Genomic DNA, 7,307 nt, shown 5'->3' on the forward strand with positions numbered 1-7,307 from the left:
ACAGCTGACCTGCTAAAAATGACAGATTTTCTTTTCTTTTTAATTTTCGCTGTCATTTTTCATGAATGGACACTTCCTGGTATCTGAGGCAGGAAACATAGCCTTATATGGTGTTTTTGGGGTGGTAATTATGCTAATCTCCTCTCGCGTGCACGAGCAGCTGGATACGAACAGGTGGAATTTACGCAGCTCATTTAACCACTTTTCCTGAAGATAGAAGAGTTTGTTGAATCTGACGTGACATGTTCGTATGAACCCTTTGTACGAACAAAAGTAAGAGAAGTTTAGGATAAGAATACGAACATGTTCTTGCATGAGGCCCATTAAGTGTTTTCCTATGTAGGTAAAAATCTGTTTAACAACCTGTTAAAATACACCAGAATGCAGGAAATGGCATTTACTTCTTTAAAATTTTTCTGGGGGAGGACTCCCAGACCCCCCCGTCAGTGGGTCCCCCCTACATTACAAATACTTGCTCTTGTTTTTTTGTCTCTGAATGTCATAAAATCAGTGATATTATCTGTGAAATTACAAATTGAACATCTGTTGGCAAAATCCATAGCTTTATATTGCCATAGTTTTCAATTTGTCATTTTTACAAACGCATCATAAATTTTCTGTTATAGATATTAGTTTTGGTGTGCCACCCCTGGTTTTTCAGTGCCCCCCCACCGAAAAAATTTTCTGTAGGTGCCACTGGTGAATGGAAGAATGGACGGACAGACTGAAGGATGGACTGACGGGGCTATAATGATCTTGTCAAACTACTAAACAAGCGTGTTGAGCAGGTCTCCCTGATGATGCAAACAAAATTTGGTTCCGGTCAGATCATGGTTGTGTGATTTAACGTAAACCTTGTGCAAAGTGGGCGGGGCTGACATGATCTCATCAAACTAACACATTACTGCGTTTAGCACAGGGATGTCCAAACTACAGCCCTCCAGTTTTTATTGGCCCGTGGCAAATTCTGAAAATATAATTGAATATGGCCCGCACAAGAAGTATGAGCTCAACTCTGTTGCACTTCTCAGTTTCAACACTGGGTGGAGCCAGCCACAGAAACGAAATTATAGAGAAGAGGAGAAGAGAAGAAGAACGTTATTGTTAACGCGACACTGCGTTCAGTTTGAGTCTCCAGAAATGGCGGCGCCGAAGAAACGAAAAATAGCAAGTGAGTGTAGGAGATTTCAAACACGGTGGGAAAATTAGTATTTTTTCAAAGAAATCAACGGAAAGTGTTTATGTTCTTCAACAAAATAATAAAAAAATCTAAAGATTGTGATTTAACGTCAACACATTAGTATTTTGTCAGCTTAGATTATTAAAAAAAGTTCCAAATCATTGTTGAACTTTAGAGGAAAAAGCTGATTGGTTGAGTTTCAGACTGCAGACGTCCACCAATATTTTTTTATTTTATTAAATAGAAATCTTTTTCTCTCTTTATTTCAGTTTGTTTAGTTTTTACATCTGCAAATATTACAGATCCACGCAGATTCATCTGCAGTTTCTTGTTTCCTGTTATTGGCTCTTTTCCCAGTCCATCCTGTTCAGTGCCTGTAACAAGAAGAAGCTGCTGAACGGAGAAAAGAAAAAGACGACGGCCTGGTTTTATTTGATGAGACAATCTGATCTGAAGGTCCTGTCTTCTGAGGCGACTTCAGTTTATACATGATGGCCTACAGTCCGAAATAAAAAAAGACAAATTTATTTTACGCTCCTGAATTTAATCTCCCAATCCTCAGTATGACTTCAAATGAGACACGCGTTTCTATGGCAATGCTCAGTGAAACCATAGATAATATTGTTGTGGGGCAACATGTGAGGCAAGAAAAAAAAGCAATGAAATCTCCGTCTCCATTTGTTTCACTCACTCCTTCTTTCAGGGTCGCAGGGAGCTGGTGTCCATGTCCAGCAGTCAGTGTCCAAGAGGCGTGGGACATCTGTACACGTCTCAGCTCAGAGACACAGAGACAACCATTCACACTCACAATCCACAGACGGTTTAGAGTTTTGACCTGGATTAACAAGTTCCTCAGACTTTAATGATTTCTTAGTACTGAGAATATCCAGTAGTGGGCACAATTCTACTAAAGCACTAATAGGGGAACTCATTTCCTGATTAGTGCTTTAGGGTTTCCATCACTTCCATGATGAACATAAACAAGTCCTTTGAGCACCTAGAATGGACCCGCTCCAGGTTTTAATAATGGTGGAGTCTCCACTGTGGAGACATTACTGCACTCCCTGGTTGAGCTACAGGTGATGTGTAGGGTTTTTTTTTTTTTTTTTTGCGAAGCAACATATGCTGTTTGTCTTCCTTCTTTATCAGATGAGAAAACTGGAGCAAAAGGTCTGTGTCCTTCCCTCCACCAAAGAGCAGAAACCAGTAAATGAAAGTCAGAAGACGTGCAGTCAGGTCAGTTTTCCACAATCAGAATAAAATGGTCAGATTAAGTGTTTACATGCACTCCGATCGGATTATCAGTCGGCACACACCACCTCTCTCATTCGGATTGAGCTGTATCGTATCAGAATATTCAGATCGGGGCGTTTACTTGACACATTTTTAGTCCGAATGGCCGTTTAATCCTTATGTCCATAATCCTTATGTCCATGTAAACATAGATTTTGAAGTGAAAGAGGAAAACAAACAAACTTATAATGGGATCTGTTTCTGTGCACATCGTAAACCCAGAATTTTACATCTGAACAAAGCTACATTCTCTCTTTTTGTTTCAGTGAACTGTGACAGTGGCAGATGTGGTTAATGATGTTTGCTGCAGCCAACTATAAAAGGAAGACTGCACACTCAGCGGAAGTTATTGATAGGTTTGGCTGTAATGAAGAGTCAGAGAGAGGCAGCACCATGGATGCAAACCTGGGTTCAAGCCTGGGTCATCATGGTTAAACCTGCAAATCCTGATTGGCCGGCAGCAAATCAGTCGCAGCTCATGGTGTAGTTCATGGCTGCACAAAGTATATCTTACCGGAGTTACCTTGTTCTCTTGTCCTTCTTGTGCATTGGTTCTCAAACTGGGGTCCACAATCTCTATCTTGGGGGTCCTCAAAAAATTACGATAAATTGTTAACTTGGATTTTATTTTGAAAAATTAATATGGGGAACAATGTACTAGGAAAACAAACATAGTAAACCAAACAAAAAAATATTCCCATAGTATTTAGAGGTTAAAATGACAGTCAATTATTTCTAAAACAGCATGGGTTTTATGAGGGGGTCCCTGGAAAATTTTCACACTTGTAAGGGGTACCCAGACCCAAAAAACTTGAGAACCCCTGTTCTAGTGGACCCTCTCTGAAGCTGCACCTTGTTCCTCTTGAGTCTGTTTTCTGAGAAACGCTGACCACCTGCTGCCTCGTTCCTTACCTGTGAACCAAACTCACCTGCCTCAGCTCCTGTAACTCAGCTCCATGCTGCAGCTCCTCCTGTAAACCAACCACTCACCTGAAAGTTACTGTTCGCCTCCAACACAGTGTGACCAGCCTTGGGCCTGCTGTGTGGAGTTTACTGCCACAGTCCTAGCTGTTGAAAAAAAGGATTTGTAATCTCAGAGGGGTTAGAGTGCTTAAAGTGGAACTCACCCCCTAGTGAAAGGATAACTCCTCCCCCAAGGCAAATTTGAAAAATGCCTGCAAAGTGGCTAGTGCCAGGAGACCCTGAGGGGCACGGCCTAAAGTTGGGGGGGGGGGGGGGGAGCATGGAGGTGTGGCCAGGAGGAGAGAAAGTTTTTTTAAGAGGAGACAACATGACAGTTAGCTTTAGCTTACTTTGACAAGCTAACATTCCTGAAAACATTTCTGAATGTTCTAAACAAATGACTTTGTAAAAAGTAAAGTTTCATGATATACATGCAAACTCACATTTAGCTGTTACAACATGTAATCATGTAAAGTTCAGGCAAAAAAAAAACAGTTAAAATATGGCTTTGATCCAAAACAGAACAGAAAGAATATCTTTTCATTTCTGTTTGGTTCCCTGTTTCTATTAAAATTCACAATACAGCCCAGTCTGGGCCTGACAAGTGTTCTGTCCCCCGGATCATTCCAGACCCCACAGCTGACTGCACTCCCTCCGAGTCTGATACACACCCACTCCACCCCGGACAGAAGCATCAACCCACCCCAGGCAGTAGATGTGTCCGGAGGTCCTGATGTGAAAAACTCCTGCGCTGCAGGGGCACTTGTTCTCGTTTACCTGTAATTAAAGGACCTACGGTGGAGCGAGCCGCTGAGCTTCAACTCTACACCTTTTATTATTTCCTGAACACAGTAAGGCTGTGGCAAAGATCTATACTACTACTACTACTACTACTACTACTACTACTACTACTAGCTGTGGGGCTGTGTGTGTGGACGTTTTACAGACATCGTGGGGACAATATGTGCGTGAGGGTGTTTATGTATTTTGGCGCCATTAAAACTACGTGATACAGCAATCTTATATTTTGTTTAAACAAAAATCTTGAAGCACAAAGAGGATGTGTAAGTTCATTCAGTTTGTTTTATGACTCATAGACTCCATGTTTTCACTGTGGGTGAGGAGAAGGCAGCTTCTACCACAGCTACGATCAACAAGGCTATGGCTAACTCCTGAATCTCTGCAGGGCGTGTCTCTACAGAGAGGCTTTTATACTGAGCACTGTGCTGCGTGACGTCACACGGTACCAGCAGCGTCATACAGTACTTTTTGAATGAATAACGAAATTCAAATGTAGTAACCATAGTTGAACCCATAGAGAGCAGCACAAAGACATTTTTAGATGCAATATTGTAGATTTAAACCCAAAATTTGATTTTTAGTCATAAATAGAAAGGTATTGTCCTTAGGGCACAGTTTAGACAGTTTATCTGCAAAAAAGTTGATTTTGGGGTAAGTTCCTCTTTAAATAAAATGTATTCCTTCAGGTAATTTAATTAACGAAGTCTTGTGATGCAAATGTATCCGTTAAGAAAGATAAATAAGAGTGGATTTCATTCTGTCACGCTGCCTCTCTCAGGCATCACCTCACTGTGAACTGATGGATGCCCTTTCTAAACGCAGAGTACTTCCTGTAAGTGTTGAAGGTGCCAGCAGCCTCATGCATTATGAGTCCCTATGACCCATAAAAACATGTCCGCGGGGTCCGTCACAGGAAGAGCATCCTGTGATGGGAGCAGGAGCCCCGTGCTGAAATAATGACCATCATTTGAGGATCTCAGGAAAGTGGTGCAACCGGAGACGACAGGACAGACGCTGATGGATGAGGCTGAGTAGCAGCAGCGGGGTCCCATCAGCCAAAATCCCCCTTCCTATCTCCTCCGTCTTGTGGGAATACTTGGCTCATATTAGCTCCATCATTGTCGGAACACACAGCAGGCACAATGACTCCCTTTCTTCTGACAAGAAGCGGTTTGAGAGAGAGAGAGGGTCTGTCACTGAGCCATGCTCTGACGTGCAGCTCAGACAGCAGGCAGGCAGGGGAAAAAATAAATAAAGAGGTTGAGGCAACCATCTCCGGATCCCATATCCTGGCTCTGGCTTCAAACCGTAGGACGAGGGAGGCTCAGATAGTGAGTTTACTGACAGGGAGAGGGGAAGTGGAAGGAGGAGGAGGACTGGTGGGATCTGGGCCACATCTCTGTTTGAGTGTCCCTCAGGGGCTGCCAGAAGCTGAAGCAGCGCTCTGTTCAGTCTGCTGATCTGAAGTCCGTCAATGTCCCCGTCTCACCACTCTGCTCCTCAGTGTCCTTCAGTATCTTTTCCTCGAAGTGGCTCTCAGTTTAAAGAGAGCTCAGTGACTGAGAAGTGGGTGAAGCAGGTGCTTGGAGTAAACAGTGAAAAGGTTTTACTCTCTTCTTTCATCCTTATAAAAAGACAAATCATCCTAAAAAAAGCCTTTAGACTCTCAAGAACTGTGGAGCACAAAATGTATCAACAGCACATCACCAGATGCATGCTGGTGTTAAAAAATAAGCAATGTTCGTTACCCTTTACCCGTTCAGATCTAATACCAGTTAATAATGACATGTGAATGTTTGAGTGAGCCATACAAAACCATTCAGGCACAGCTGTGGACTGATTAGCTTTTGTTTTAATCTGTCTCCGACAGGCATCAGCTAACAGTGAGAAAAAAAACCAGGAAACACACATCAAGTAACAGCTTTCTTCCCATCCTGATTCCACCTCATGCCATGTTAAAGGGGCAGTCTACTCCTTTATGGAGTCAAAATGTCAGACATCATCCCTCACACTAATGTTTGATCATGGTTCTTATGTGTTGTTTGTAAATCAGACATGTATCTGACAAAAAGCCTCCTGGGTCTTTGAGACCCTGATCAAGAGCCCCACACAACCCAGTCTGCACATAAAATCATCAATTAAGTCAGAGATAACCACATTATAGAAATATATTACTGTTCACCTAATAAAAGACTATACAATGTGTAATGTCTTTATAAATCAGTAGTAAACAACCCCAATACATTTCTTCACTGGGATGTTTGGTTTCATTTAAAAACAAGCACTTAAAAACCAAAAAGAAAAATACTGTGATGACGATGCTAACGTTAAGGTCATATCTCACTGGGCTCCGACTGTTAGAGAGTTTGTGGGGTGTCATCATTTTTCGCTGCAGGAATTCCAGAGGATCAGAGCATCACCGCCTGAAATTTGAATAAGTGCAGAAAATGTGAGCAATAAATGATATGTGAAGATACTCACAGAGTTGTTTCAAGTGTATCAAGTTACTGTCCAAATCTTTAGTGCACCAGAGCTGTGGTTTGACACAAGTAGAGAAAAACTCCTACGACAGAAAAGACAGGCAGCATGATGGATTTGTGGTTAGCTCTACTGCCTCATAGCCAGCTGTCCTGACCTGGGGTCTGGGTACTCCAGTTTACACTCTCTCAAACCTGTGCGTTAGGTTGCCTTCAGGTCCAACGTTTCCTTGCAAAACAGGTCTGATCTCAGATTAGGGTTTTAACTGCAACATTCTGTCAGTTTATTAAGTAAAAAGTGGACTGTACCTTTAAAAAAGGCAGTAAACGTCATGTCTCTGAAATGCATTTATTGTTTTATTCATGCTTTCCATAATGTACAGCGGGTACAATAAGTATTGAACACGTCACCATTTTTCTCAGTAAATATATTACTAGAGGTGCTAATGACATGAAATTTTCACCAGATGTCGGTAACAACTCAAGTGATCCATACATACAAAGAAATCAAACCATAAATGTCCAGAAATGAAGTTATTTGTAATAATGTGGAATGGCACTGGGAAAAAGTATCGAACACACTTACTGAATTT

The sequence above is a fragment of the Austrofundulus limnaeus genome, unplaced genomic scaffold (genome assembly GCF_001266775.1).
Source record: "Austrofundulus limnaeus strain Quisiro unplaced genomic scaffold, Austrofundulus_limnaeus-1.0 Scaffold14, whole genome shotgun sequence".
NCBI classification, from domain to species: domain Eukaryota; kingdom Metazoa; phylum Chordata; class Actinopteri; order Cyprinodontiformes; family Rivulidae; genus Austrofundulus; species Austrofundulus limnaeus.